Here is a 16,010-nt window from a genome sequence, read left to right on the forward strand (position 1 = left end):
GGTCACGCTGGTGTTTCTTGTTGTTAGTGTTTTGGTCACGCTGGTGTTTCTTGTTGTTAGTGTTTTGGTCACGCTGGTGTTTCTTGTTGTTAGTGTTTTGGTCACGCTGGTGTTTCTTGTTGTTGGTGTTTTGGTCACGCTGGTGTTTCTTGTTGTTAGTGTTTTGGTCACGCTTTCGTTTCTTTTTAATGTTTTGGTCACGCTGGTGTTTCTTGTTGTTGGTGTTTTGGTCACGCTGGTGTTTCTTGTTGTTGGTGTTTTGGTCACGCTGGTGTTTCTTGTTGTTGGTGTTTTGGTCACGCTGGTGTTTCTTGTTGTTAGTGTTTTGGTCACGCTTTCGTTTCTTTTTAATGTTTTGGTCACGCTGATGTTTCTTGTTGTTGGTGTTTTGGTCTCGCTGGTGTTTCTTGTTGTTGGTGTTTTGGTCACGCTGGTGTTTCTTGTTGTTGGTGTTTTGGTCACGCTGGTGTTTCTTGTTGTTGGTGTTTTGGTCACGCTGGTGTTTCTTGTTGTTGGTGTTTTGGTCACGCTGGTGTTTCTTGTTGTTGGTGTTTTGGTCACGCTGGTGTTTCTTGTTGTTGGTGTTTTGGTCACGCTGGTGTTTCTTGTTGTAGGTGTTTTGGTCACGCTGGTGTTTCTTGTTGTTGGTGTTTTGGTCACGCTGGTGTTTCTTGTTCTTGGTGTTTTGGTCACGCTGGTGTTTCTTGTTGTTGGTGTTTTGGTCACGCTGGTGTTTCTTGTTGTTGGTGTTTTGGTCACGCTGGTGTTTCTTGTTGTTGGTGTTTTGGTCACGCTTGTGTTTCTTGTTGTTGGTGTTTTGGTCACGCTTGTGTTTCTTGTTCTTGGTGTTTTGGTCACGCTGGTGTTTCTTGTTGTTGGTGTTTTGGTCACGCTGGTGTTTCTTGTTGTTAGTGTTTTGGTCACGCTGGTGTTTCTTGTTGTTGGTGTTTTGGTCACGCTGGTGTTTCTTGTTGTTGGTGTTTTGGTCACGCTGGTGTTTCTTGTTGTTGGTGTTTTGGTCACGCTGGTGTTTCATGTTGTTGATGTTTTGGTCACGCTGGTGTTTCTTGTTGTTTGTGTTTTGGTCACGCTGGTGTTTCTTGTTGTTGGTGTTTTGGTCACGCTGGTGTTTCTTGTTGTTGGTGTTTTGGTCACACTGGTGTTTCTTGTTGTTGGTGTTTTGGTCACGCTGGTGTTTCTTGTTGTTGGTGTTTTGGTCACGCTGGTGTTTCTTGTTGTTTGTGTTTTGGTCATGCTGGTGTTTCTTGTTGTTGGTGTTTTGGTCACGCTGGTGTTTCTTGTTGTTTGTGTTTTGGTCATGCTGGTGTTTCTTGTTGTTAGTGTTTTGGTCATGCTGGTGTTTCTTGTTGTTTGTGTTTTGGTCATGCTGGTGTTTCTTGTTGTTTGTGTTTTGGTCATGCTGGTGTTTCTTGTTGTTGGTGTTTTGGTCACGCTGGTGTTTCTTGTTGTTTGTGTTTTGGTCATGCTGGTGTTTCTTGTTGTTAGTGTTTTGGTCACGCTGGTGTTTCTTGTTGTTTGTGTTTTGGTCATGCTGGTGTTTCTTGTTGTTGGTGTTTTGGTCAAGTGGCCACAGATCACTAAGCATAGAACCAGCAGGTTATCACAGTGTAATTAATCCCAGTGACGTTATGCACTAAGCAGGACCCCAGTGACATCATGTATTAAGCAGGACACCCAGTGACTTATGCACTAAGCAGGACCTCCCGTGACGTTATGCACTAAGCAGGACCCCTAGTGACATCATGCACTAAGCAGGACCCCAGTGACGTCATGCACTAAGCAGGACCCTAGTGACGTCATGCACTAAGCAGGACCCTAGTGACGTCATGCACTAAGCAGGACCACAGTGACGTCATGAACTAAGCAGGACCACGAGTGACGTCATGCACTAAGCAGGACCCCCCTCGTGAATGTGAGGACTCTGACATTAAATGGATCGTTGTAAGGCACTGTTAAACACCTGCTTTCTGATTATTTCTACATTTCAATAGTAATATCTCAATATTTCTGCACTCAACCAGACTAACACCAGAGGTGATGGTCTGGTTGCGGGCACTACATCCAGTTACAGGATAAGGTTTTGGGATAGGTCTGGGAAGGTGGGTCGGGGCGGGGGAAGGAAGGAATGGTGTCCAGTCGCTAAGTGATCCCCACTTACTGATGACTGTGACAGTGGCCAAAGAATACGGTGCACACAGGGCATATTAATAATGTATTCAAAATATCAACGCACAATTTCTGGAGGAATGAAACAAAAAGTTGAGAATATATAAGTTACCCAATAAATTGGTATAGAAAACCATGAACAAACGACCATATGTATGTGTGTTAGAGTTTTTGTGGGTGGTGGCGGGGGTGGAGGTAGAAAAAAATATTAATAATTATTATCAGTTCCTGAATATAATTAGTTTATGACAAGAAAATATTTTAAAATTACAATTTAAATATTAATTTAAAATAAAAAAAGGTAATAGGCTTTTAATATTTTTAGATAATTTATAAATTTTACACAAGATTTTACTATTTAATTTTTTGTTATAAAATGTTGTTTATATATTAAGAAATTTTGCATGCTTGCACTTCTTAGAGCTCCGTGGCATACTAGTATTACCCTCATCCAACTAAAGTTCCTGCCCGTTAACTACATCCAAAGCCTTCTTAACATATATAATGCCATCCTGGCTGTTGGAAATTTCCAACATAATACAACACTGTTGTATTATTATTAATTATTACTAAATCTACTAATCACTGTAGTAATTAAAATTAACCAAACGTAGAGTTCACATGTACTAATAATTACATCTGTACAATAAGGCTAGAATTCTTATGTCACCAGACGCCAGTATTGCGTCAGATTCCATTATAATAAACACATCTATATCCAGAGTGTCAGAGAATTGAGTTTGATTCTCTATAAAACAACGGTGTTCTGTGTGATAATTATTTACAGATAAACTGATCCCTAACTAATGCTAAATAGAGCGTTTATAGTTACAACTGTTATCTGGTAATAAATTTAACGTCACGCGTGAATGCCCTGGAGAGACTTTAATTCATCTCCATTGCTTGTTTACCATCATAAAACGAGCAAATAATAATATTTAACTCCTCTGAATAATAAACCCGTCCTTATCCGAGCATTTCAATCGCAACTGCGAGAAATGATATTATTCGTAGTAAATAATTTGTGTATCAAATGCGGGACGCGGAGCGGGGCAGAGGAGACGCCATTACCCGAGGAGCCGTCTTGCTGGAGGACGCCACCGAGAGCAGGAGGAGGAAAGTCGCCACTGTGAGGTGTGAAGATTAGTTGCAGAATATAGCAACTTATCTGGTTTTTAGTGTCACAGGATACTTCGTGTTGGATTGTCAACGAGAATTAACTTGACGTTCAGCCAGGAACCTGTTAATTGGTTCCGTGTAGCCAACGTGACCGGCCAGAGAAGCGCGTCAATATCTAGGCTAGGCTCGACACCACGTGTTCGTTGTTACGACGCCAGAACCTAGGACGCGAGCTTCGGCAAGCCTCAACTTACACAGTGCCCTATTAGCTAAGTACCTTTATTCCCTTTTGATGCATCATTATGGATAGGTTATAGCCCGGTAGCTTGCCGTCACGCCGAGCGACTAAAATAAAACACAGGTTATTATCTGTTTCCTCTCTCCATTTTAATTTCTTGAACATAGATATTTAGAAGCCTAATATGTTGCTACTGAATATATTTTGATTTGCAGCGTGTGTGAAGAATTCCCCGAGCTGTCATTTCACGTGTTAATCATCTCCCAGTGTTCCATGATGAGTTCAGGAGATTCCGAGGATGAGTCATAACCGATGTCTTGGAAAACGTCTTCAAGCTAAGACTCTTCTCCGTATTCCTTAAATTACATTATCTGTAGTATATTATTCTTGCGGACCACTGTTTTCTGGATTCACATGTGTTTATTATAATCATTAATTTCTCATGTTCATAATCTATGTTCTTATTGGTGATTGTTTTATTGATTCTATAATTGGTCATAGGATTAGTTTATTGCATAATAAACTGGTGTACGAACCACACTAGTTCCTAGACATATATGAAGTTCTAGTAATAACCCCCCAATGTAGGTGTTTGAAGCTTTGATTCAGTGAAATTATATACAGCCCATTAATTATACAAGTGATTATATTCTCTAGTATTTATCCATAGTTACTGGTTCATCTAGAAATTTCTAATGATCACATTTTATTAGTTTCCCTCTTTACTATAAAAGCGGGTGGTCCTTCGTAATTGATTTTCATTACAATAATATTTAAATAAATAGAGTCAAGCCCCAAATGTCCCACATTATGGTCCTTATCGAACCGGATAAACATAAATTATAATTATAAATACTAATTAGTAATAACTAATCCTTGTGTGACGTAGTTTAGACTAACCATTTAATTAATTGTGTCTACCAACAGCGTAACACATAAGTTAGTCTAAGTCACACCAATTCATTGCTACTTTCACCTCATGTATAAGGTAGCACTAGTGGCACACAGTCAATTACCCACAACACTTAGACCTATACCTCATACAGAAGTAAGAATCTTTAGGTCACCAGGAGCAACAGCTCATAACTTTATAACAATTCCACACTAACACCTGCGTTAGCGTGGGCTCACCATCTAACCATTATATACTTAGGTGGTAATGACATCTATCCTACTCGTCATCCAGCTGAGGTGATCAAGTACCTTAAAGCCATAATTTCTTCTTTCAAGCTCATCAGTAATTCGGTAGTATTCACGTTAGTGGAACCTCGCCAACCAAGTCAAGATAATCGTTGGGGAGTAACACCAGAATACTACCAGAGAGCTGCTAAGTACATAAATTTCAGGCTGAAAAAACGAGTGAGACTGGATGCCACTTATATCCAATTTACAGCCAGACCTTATAGACAAAACCTGGCCACAGATGGTGTACACTTGTCAGGTGAGTCTAGGTTGCATGTGGTTGACAAGTTGATCAACACCATCAACTATCACAAACGGCTGTGGCTAACAAGCCAAACTTAACTGTACATAATTGTTTTCACTTGTGTGTGCAAGTGCACACTTATAAACTATAAAAACAAAAAAAAACAAAAATACAGCACAATTATATTCACCTTACTGCACCACAATAATCTTTACAAATCTTATTAGGTAGAATTTAGGCTGAGATTGTGCTGAATTTGGTACAATCCCAGACTAAAGAAATTTATAGTTCTTTGGTAGGAATTATCACGACTAGACTTAAGCTAGTCAGTAGTGTATGTATTATACTATTTGTGCTGACCCTATCCAGGGTGGGATTAAATTTTGAGATAACTCTGATTGAAGTGTCTCCATAATATTTCTCTTGTACTCATTATTTGTGTATCTATTTTGTGTATTGCTGGATGATCCCCATTACCTCTGATGGTGATATAGAAGAGCTAACCGGACGAGAACTAATGGTGAAGTTCAGACAGTGCACAAAATATCTAGCTACTTGTTGTTAGGTAGGTACATTTAACCTCAAGTGAGGTAGAGTATAAATTAGCCACATTAAATTAGGCTACATTTAATGTTACTTGTCAACTAATGAACAAGTACCCAAGCTTCATTAGTAATACTCATACTAATCCCATGAAGTTTGGACCCAAGCCCAACATGGCTACTCCTGAACAATTAAGGAGAACCTATATTAGCCTTAAAGATCATTTGACCAGACTAATTAACAAGGCTGAGGGCTTATCTAAAGAAACTCCCATTGACTCTTATCACTTAGAGACATCAGTAAGAGTAGCTGATCTGAAATTTGATCAAGTTAAGTCTACAAGTCAGTCTTATATTACTCTACTGAATACCATAGAAACTTATCCTGATGAAGTAAGTCAAATTATAGACGATATCTCCCAGTATGAAGATGAGACTCAAGATAAACTTTACATGCTATCTAAACTAGCAAAACAATCTAAATCCAATACCAGTAACACAGGGTCTCAATTCAGTAACCAACTACCAGAGGTTCGTTTACCTACTTTAGACTTACCTACATTTCCAGGATTAGATACAGAAAATTGGGATAATTTTTGGACTTCATTTGAAGTTCATATACATAAGAAACCGTCTCTTGACAAGGTTTCTAAATTCTCATACCTACTTAGTCTTCTCAAAGGAGAGGCTAAAAAGGTCATACATAACCTAACTCTCGATGAGAGTAATTATGAGGAAGCTATAAAACTGTTGAAGTTGAACTATTGCAACAAAGAGTTGAGTTTTGCTACCCTCTATTACCAATTGCTAGATCTGAATGCACCAAATAGTAGACCAGAGTCACTTCAAAGCTTCAGACTAGAAGTAGAGTCTGTAGTAAAGGCCTTAGGTACTAAAGTTGATATACCAGCTTCAGAATGGTCAATGAAGTTACTTTTGCAGAGGAAATTACCTCGAAATGTCTTAACAGAGCTCTGCTCACACTATAACACCGAGTTTCTCACTCTTGACCAAATATTCGAGGGATTGAGAATAACGGTTAACAGGTTGAAGACTCATGATAAAATTAAACCTGAGTCTAAACCAACTAATACTGACACTTCAGTCAAACCCAAACCGACTTTGAATAAGTCTAGTAAATATAAATCCAAGACTACTCCATCCACTGGGAAAAGAAGTGGAAATGTAGGTACTTATTCGGTGTCTCCTTCTGAGATAACCAATGACTTGTCTACTAAAGAGACCAAGTCAAACAAAGAGAGAAGGTGTCTGTTCTGCAATCAAGGACATACCACCTACCAATGCTCTGTTTATCCTACTTATAATACTAGGATTAAAAGGTTGCAAGAAATACACAAGTGCACCAGGTGCATGGGCTCTCATGATCCCAAAAAATGTGTAGTGCAGCTGCGTTCCTGCAATAGATGCAACCAAGGTGTACATCACTACGCCTTATGTAGAAAATCTTCTACACCAACCATGACCACTGGGGAGAATTCCGCAAATTCTACCACAGTGCAATATTGCAAAGTGCATCAAGAAATAAATGTACTTGCTACTGAGTCAGGCAATAATACCACTCTACCCACAGCTCAACTTAGACTAATAAACAGGAGATCTAGAGTTAACACCAGAGGTCTTTTTGATCAAGGATCACAGAAAACCTTCATTACACAACAGTTAGCAGAGCAGTTAAATTTAAAACCTGCCAAAAGTGTGAGGTTAAATATTTCTGGTTTCTTGACCAATAGTGGACCTCGTGAATACCAAGTAGTTAAGGTATTGGTGAGACTTGGATCTTCCACTAGTCCAATACAAGCGGTAGTAGTAGATAAACTTCCTACAGACCTGCAGGTCACAGGGTTAGCTCGCACTGCGAAACATCTTAAACGAAACCGCATGAGGCTAGCAGATTACAAAATAAATTCTGACTGCCTCACTGATGTTGGAATACTTATAGGCGCGGATCATTATTACAAATTTATAACTGGATGCACCAGACAACACGGAATGAATTTGTTGTCATCTGCTGGAGGCAAATTGCTTACTGGACCGGTGCTTTTCCGACAAAATCCAGCGTCAACAAACCAACAATCTAATAGCATAATAGTGGCGTGACTAGGCTTGGAACAGTCACCCCTACGTTTCAGAGAAATATCTGAAGATATTGAGTCTGATCCACCTGTACATCGTCTGTGGGATTTAGACACTTTAGGTATTATCCCTGAACAACCAAGCTCTGATGATATGTGGACTTACCAGCAATATCTGGATACAGTTGTCTATAAAAATAAACAATACTGGGTAAGACTCCCATGGAAGTTGAATCATCCACAACTTCCAGTTAATTATTTTATGGCAGCCTCACAATTGCAGTCTCAATTAGCACGACTACAGAAGCAGCCAGACAAACTGAACATGTATCATCAACTCATCCAACAACAACTTAACAGTAAATTTATTGAAGTTGTTGATAACGATGACCGAAAATTAGGTCATTATTTACCTCATCACGCTGTGGTGAAAGACTCATTGACAACACCTATTCGTATTTTCTTTAACTGTAGTGCTAAAGCAAAGCCAAGCAGTGTGTCTTTAAATGAATGTCTCCAAACGGGACCTAGCGTAACACAAAGGCTACATGATGTGCTGTTACGATTCCGCACTGGTGTTTTCGCCTATACTGCTGATATCAGCAAAGCTTTCCTCCGAGTAGGTTTGCAGGAGGAAGATCGAAACTACACAAAGTTTCTCTGGATTAAGGATCCACTGGATCCTAACAGTGATATCATCACATATCGTTTTGCCTCATTATTATTCGGAGCGACGTCTTCCCCATTTCTTTTGCAAGCAACATTAGACGCACATTTGAGGAAGTCAAATAGCCCTTATAAGGCAGACATTAGCGACAACTTGTATGTCGACAATTTCCATGGAACAACTAATGATCAAACTAATTTGGTAGAAATCTACCATGAGGCTAACTGTGAGCTATTAGGGGCCAATATGCTACTACAGTCATGGGCCTCAAATAATGAATTACTAAACCAGGTAATCGAGAAAGAATTTCCAGGTTATCAGGTACCCAATCAATTAAAGGTTCTAGGCGTGGAATGGAACACCGGTACTGACGAGATGAATGTCAAGTCAGTACAAACCGATAACTCAACCCTTACCATGAGAACATTGCTCTCGTTTGTCAGTCAACCATTTGACCCTTTAGGCTTACTTAGTCCTATATTAATAAGGGGCAAACTCCTAATGCAGGAGTGCTGGCAGAAACATATGGGATGGGACTATCCGTTACCAAGTGAGTTACAAGCTAAATGGCAGATACTCTCAACGGATTTTAATCAGTTAGGTGTTTTGAAATTTCCTCGTAATGCTTCAGGACCAAACTTACCCATCAATTTGCACGTTTTCTGCGATGCCTCTGGTAAAGCATATGGCGCTGTAGCCTACTTAGTTAATGGTGCACAATCAATTTTGCTCACATCTAAAGCAAGAGTTGCTCCCATTAAGAAGAGATCTTTACCTCAAATGGAGTTGACTGCATTGCTGGTGGGAGTAAGATTGGCTCATTGCCTGACAAAGACACTCAATAATATCCACTTTGGTGAGATTGTTGTGTGGTCAGACAATGAGGCAGTCTTACAATGGGTAAGAAACAACAACAACAAGACTCCCTACGTCAGTAATCGTGTTAGGGAAATTCATGAGTTATCTGCTGGATATAAATTCAGACATGTTCCTACTAAGGACAATCCTGCAGATTATTTATCTCGAGGATTAACACTAAAACAACTTATCAAGTCTTCACTGTGGTTCAATGGACCTTCATGGCTTGTTGGTGGTCAGTGGCCCAAACAAAAGCCACAAGTCATAGTGACCAATATCACCACTCCCATGAAAGAACCAGAACTTCAACGAATCTTAGCCATTGATCCTCACAATTATTCTAACTTAAGTAAGTTATTAAGAGTGACTGCACATGTGTTTGATTTTCTTGCTAAGATAGGAATTCGACATAAGTTTCCCAATCCTATCCTCTACTGGATCAAACGTGCACAAAAAGAGACATATGGAAGCGAGTATGAAAATCTTCCAGATATATTAACTAAGTCTCTAGGTATCTGGTATGATGCCAACACTCATAATATACTAAGATGTGGAGGACGTTTGCTTCATGCAAAAATTGATCTAGACACAAAGAATCCAATTCTTCTACCGCGTCACCACATCATCACTAAACTTCTTGTTTTACATCACCATCAATATGGTACTTTACATGGTGGAGTGTTAGATACTCTCACCGACCTTAGACAAAAGTACTGGCTTCCTCAAGGTCGTCAGACAGTCAAGTCAATAATTAAATTCTGTGTGATCTGTAAAAGATACGATGCTAGAGTATGTCCTTACCCAGGACCTCCACCACTCCCTGAAGAAAGAGTGGTTCATCTTCGTCCTTTTGAAACCACTGGTGTTGATTACACAGGAGCCTTACTTCTCACTGGCAACCCAGACAAGATACCAGTGAAAGCATACATTTGTCTCTTTACGTGTGCTACAACCAGAGGCGTACATTTAGAAGTGACTTCAGATATGAGTGCTGAAGCCTTCATCCAGGCCTTCCGCAGATTTGCAGCTCGCAGATCTTGTCCCAAACTAATGATATCGGACAATGGTTCCAATTTTGTGGCAGGAGAAGCTTGTCTGCGAGAAGTCCGGAATCATCCAGAAGTACAGTCAGTCCTGCAGAGACGACAATGTCACTGGAAATTTATAGCACCAAGAGCCCCTTGGCAAGGTGGGTTCTATGAGCGAATGATAGGCACAGTCAAGAAGTGTTTAAGAAAAACTTTACACAGACAAAAGGTCAGTTACTCCGAACTCCAAACCATTGTTGTGGAAATCGAGGCGCGAGTCAATAACCGCCCATTAACAGACCTGTCTGATGATTTCTCCCAGAGAGAACCTCTGAGTCCCTCACACTTGATACATGGAGGTCTACTGAGCCCTCTCATGTCTTTAGCCGAAGAGGACCCCGTAGACCCGTCACATGTAACTAGAGGTGACTTGGTGGAAAGCTACCAGCATCTCTCAAGGGTTATTAACAGGTGGAATGAGGTGTGGACTCGAGAGTACCTCACAGCTCTACGAGAGTACCACTACGGAGCTTCGAGTCCTTATAATAAAGTGCAACTCAAACCAGGGGACCTAGTACTAGTCGACAGTGATGGACCAAGGTCAGAGTGGCCCATAGACAAAATTGTTGCCATTCATCCAGATCATCAAGGTGTCCTGAGAGTAGTGAAAGTTTTATGCCGAGGCAACACTACTCTAAAAACTTTAGAGAAGCTGGTTCCTCTCGAATTGGCAGAACGAGAGTATCAGCCAGAACCAGTTTCTCCAGTAGTTTCCGAGGACAGTAATTCTGATCCTCTGAGCAACCGTCCCACTAGAACTGCTGCTCAACAATGTAAGCGGAGACTACAAAACTATTACAGCTCTGACCAAGAGTAAATCCCTTTACATCCAATTTAAGCAGCCATGATGATACTGTAGTGTGGTGTCAAGTAACAAACCATTACAAGTCACTATGACCCAGGACATTCTCATCACAGTATATTCTCTGTTGTTTGAATTGTGTGATTTAAATCTTTAATTGTTGTATAGGCTATAAATAACATTATTTATCTAGAGTATCTGAGAGTATGCAGACTTTGAGACTTTGTAACATACACATTACATGTCATAGCGACACCAGTCCCAGAGTCTATTGTAAGCTTTCTTAATTATCAACTTTAGGTAATTCTTAATAACATGTTCCATTTAACATGAAATCAGCAAGACTTAAGTTTCTTGTATGTCCTTGACAAATACGGGACATTCGTTATGTGTGTACTAACATACTAACATACTAATATTAATACCAACTTCGGGGTGGGTGTGTCAGTACTCCACATTACACTGCGACCCGATAAATCTCCCCCCCCTGAGTTATGTTGGAAATTTCCAACTTAATACAACACTGTTGTATTATTATTAATTATTACTAAATCTACTAATCACTGTAGTAATTAAAATTAACCAAACGTAGAGTTCACATGTACTAATAATTACATCTGTACAATAAGGCTAGAATTCTTACGTCACCAGACGCCAGTATTGAGTCAGATTCCATTATAATAAACACATCTATATCCAGAGTGTCAGAGAATTGAGTTTGATTCTCTATAAAACAACGGTGTTCTGTGTGATAATTATTTACAGATAAACTGATCCCTAACTAATGCCAAATAGAGCGTTTATAGTTACAACTGTTATCTGGTAATAAATTTAACGTCACGCGTGAATGCCCTGGAGAGACTTTAATTCATCTCCATTGCTTGTTTACCATCGTAAAACGAGCAAATAATAATATTTAACTCCTCTGAATAATAAACCCGTTCTTATCCGAGCATTTCAATCGCAACTGCGAGAAATGATATTATTCGTAGTAAATAATTTGTGTATCAAATGCGGGACGCGGAGCGGGGTAGAGGAGACGCCATTATCCGAGGAGCCGTGTTGCTGGAGGACGCCACCGAGAGCGAGAGGAGGAAAGTCGCCACTGTGAGGTGTGAAGATTAGTTGCAGAATATAGCAACTTAGCTGGTTTTTAGTGTCACAGGATACTTCGTGTTGGATTGTCAACGAGAATTAACTTGACGTTCAGCCGGGAACCTGTTAATTGGTTCCGTGTAGCCAACGTGACCGGCCAGAGAAGCGCGTCAACATCTAGGCTAGGCTCGACACCACGTGTTCGTTGTTACGACGCCAGAACCTAGGACGCGAGCTTCGGCAAGCCTCAACTTACACAGTGCCCTATTAGCTAAGTACCTTTATTCCCTTTTGATGCATCATTATGGATAGGTTATAGCCGGGTAGCTTGCTATCACACCGAGTGACTAAAATAAAACACAGGTTATTATCTGTTTCCTCTCTCCATTTTAATTTCTTGAACATAGATATTTAGCAGCCTAATATGTTGCTACTGAATATATTTTGATTTGCAGCGTGTGTGAAGAATTCCCCGAGCTGTCATTTCATGTGTTAATCATCTCCCAGTGTTCCATGATGAGTTCAGGAGATTCCGAGGATGAATCATAACCGATGTCTTGGAAAACGTCTTCAAGCTAAGACTCTTCTCCGTATTCCTTAAATTACATTATCTGTAGTACATTATTCTTGCGGATCACTGTTTTCTGGATTAACATGTGTTTATTATAATCATTAATTTCTCATGTTCATAATCTATGTTCTTATTGGTGATTGTTTTATTGATTCTATAATTGGTCATAGGATTAGTTTATTGCATAATGAACTGGTGTACGAACCACACTAGTTCCTAGACATATATGAAGTTCTAGTAATAACCGCCCAATGTAGGTGTTTGAGGCTTTGATTCAGTGAAATTATATACAGCCCATAATTATACAAGTGATTATATTCTCTAGTATTTATCCATAGTTACTGGTTCATCTAGAAATTTCTAATGATCACATTTTATTAGTTTCCCTCTTTACTATAAAAGTGGGTGGTCCTTCGTAATTGATTTTCATTTCATTAATATTTAAATAAATAGAGTCAAGCCCCAAATGTCCCACACTCGCATCCGGGCACCTACCCACTGTACTTAAGACCGCAAAGATGGTTTTCATTCCCAAGCCAGGCAAGAGCAGATACTTCCCTGTGAACTACCGGCCGATCTCCTTGCTAGAAACGACAGGTAAATGCTTTGAGAAGATCATGTCTAACAGAATTAATTACTATATGTAATACCACCACCTCTTCACAGAAAAACAGGTCGGTTTCAGGTACCAGAGGTCGCAATATGCAATAAACGAAATCTACGACGCAGCCGACAGCGTTCGTAAGCAAAAACATACGGCAATAATAGCAACAAGAGATGTACACAAGGCATTTGACAGCCTCTGGCACGACGGTCTCCTCTTCAAGCTGACCAACCTGCCTCACCACAACTGGACCCTCCTGAGATTGATTAACAAATTCCTAAAAAACAGGAGGATCATCCCAATGTTCAACACTAAAACAGCAGCTGCATTCACACCTATAGCAGGGGTCCCCCACGGGTCATGCATCAGCCCCGTGCTCTTTAACCTTTTCGTGCATGATTTGCCATGCCCCATCCACACTGACACAATTATCACCCAATTCGCAGACGATGTCATTCACGTTGTCACGTCGATGCCTGCAGGACAAAATACAAAACACGACTTGATGATAAGGAAGGTCAAGGAGGAACTAGCCGCCACTGCAACTTGGGAGAGGGAGTGGAAAATCGTGACCAACCCCAGCAAAATCCACATTTGCTCGATAAGCTGCTGGGTTAGCTCCCTGGGAGCTATCAACATTGGAGGCACGCTGACAAGGGTACAAAACTCAACCACGATCCTGGAATATAACATAGGAAGGCTTCTGAACTCTAATGAACATGTCAACAGGAAGTCAGCAATTGGCAGGACCCAACTAGCCAAGCTATATCGCTTCATCAGGTCCCGCAACATGTAAAACTTCACCTCTACAAGATGCTCATTCGGTCAACCCTAGAATACCCGTACACCCCACTCACTCTGGCAAAGAAATCGAACATGCTGAAACTGCAACGGGTCCAGAACAGGGCACTTAGATTTGTGGCGAATGTATCACTCTTAGACAGAGTGCGCATAGAAGACCTTAAAACCACACTGAGGACCGACCCACTGAACGTTCGCCTGAATCGCCTCTCAATCAAACAGCTATATAAAATGAAAAGTATGTACATGCCAAATCGAGAGGACCCCTTGTTGTCCTCAACACAACGAATTACGCTATGCTCGACCAGCCCCACTGATCGAGGAGGATGTCCCTCCAACAAAGGGTAAGAAGATACATCCACGACAGAGCCTACCCCAGGCCCAGGATCTTAAGCAACCTACCACAAGAGGATGAATGGCATCCGCCAGCCCCACTGTACACCTAAGTCCTACGACCTGAAACCCACCGATTAAGGATTTAATAACTCCACTCAACCACCAACAACTGATACAAAAACAAGCACAGCTCTACAGGAAAATCGGCGAGTAGCTACTTAATCAACCACCACCTGTTTTATGGCTACTCACTGCCAGCTGATCAGGGGGGGGGGGGAAACGAGCCTTCTACTAACCACCATATATCACCTACACTTTCATCTATCACTTCTCATCACAATCAACCTTAAAGTGGTTGGGCCACTTATCTATAACCCCCCTCCTCTCCCTCACACCCTAATCCTTTTCAAGTTTTCCTACATCCTCCCCCATCCTTCTGTTCCCGACTTACCAGTCCTATGGTCTTCAAATTCGGAAACTCGGCACTTCTTTAAGTTAGCTTTTAAAATTTTGAGTGTACATTACACACATAAAACTTTATAGTGGGCAGGGATCATATAGCTAATGTGTAATACGGTGGTTGTCACAGTTGTTGGAGTGAGAGGGGGGACATTTAGCTACTGTGTACCGTGTTCTGAAGCCAGTAGTTGTCAAAGAAACTGTACATTCAACAGGTGTTTCTGGCTGTTTAGTGTTTTGGTCAGGTGGCCACAGAACAGTAAGCCTAGAGTCAGCAGGTGGCCACAGCAGTAAGCCTAGATCCAGCAGATGGTCACAAAGCAGTAAACCTAGAGCCAGCAGGTGGCCACAAAGCAGTGAGCGTAGAGTCAGCAGGTGGCCACAAAGCAGTAAGCCTAGAGTCAGCAGGTGGCCACAGAGCAGTAAGCCTAGAGTCAGCAGGTGGCCACAGAGCATTGAGAGTAGAGTCAGCAGGTGGCCACAGAGCATTGAGCGTAGAGTCAGCAGGTGGCCACAGAGCAGTGAGCGTAGAGTCAGCAGGTGTCCACAGAGCAGTAAGCCTAGAGTCAACATGGCCATAGAACAGTGAGCGTAGAGTCAGCAAGTGGCCACAGAGCAGTAAGCTTAGAGTCAGCAGGTGGCCACAAGGGGAGAGAACAGCCTAAGTATAGAAAGCTAAATTACACTATTGCACTTATATTAATTATTTAGGTTCGTTATTTAACGGAGACTCAGTGTAATAAGGGCACCCTAACATCATCTCACGTAAATGCTGATTTAATGTTTTCCCAACTATATTGACAGTTCTTGTTTGATGGAGAGAAAAATGCAAAAGTATATAGAGAAGAGAAGGAAAGAGGAAGAGAAGGGGAGAGTAAGAAAGGGGAAGAGGGAGGGAAGGAGAAGATGAAGGGAAAATTAATACTGATTTGGGCTGCCCCAAATAAGTGCTGTCAGCGAAGCTTTTTCTTTACATTTACCTAAATCTTTGTTTAGTGACATTGAATACATTTTTACAGAGATGTATAAATTTAAACAATGCAACAGTTTTAAGGCATTAAGGTAATAATACCCATTTTTTCCCTACATTGGAGGCATAACAAATTTGAGAACAATACACACTC

Source organism: Procambarus clarkii, chromosome 59 (genome assembly GCF_040958095.1).
Source record: "Procambarus clarkii isolate CNS0578487 chromosome 59, FALCON_Pclarkii_2.0, whole genome shotgun sequence".
Lineage (NCBI taxonomy): Eukaryota > Metazoa > Arthropoda > Malacostraca > Decapoda > Cambaridae > Procambarus > Procambarus clarkii.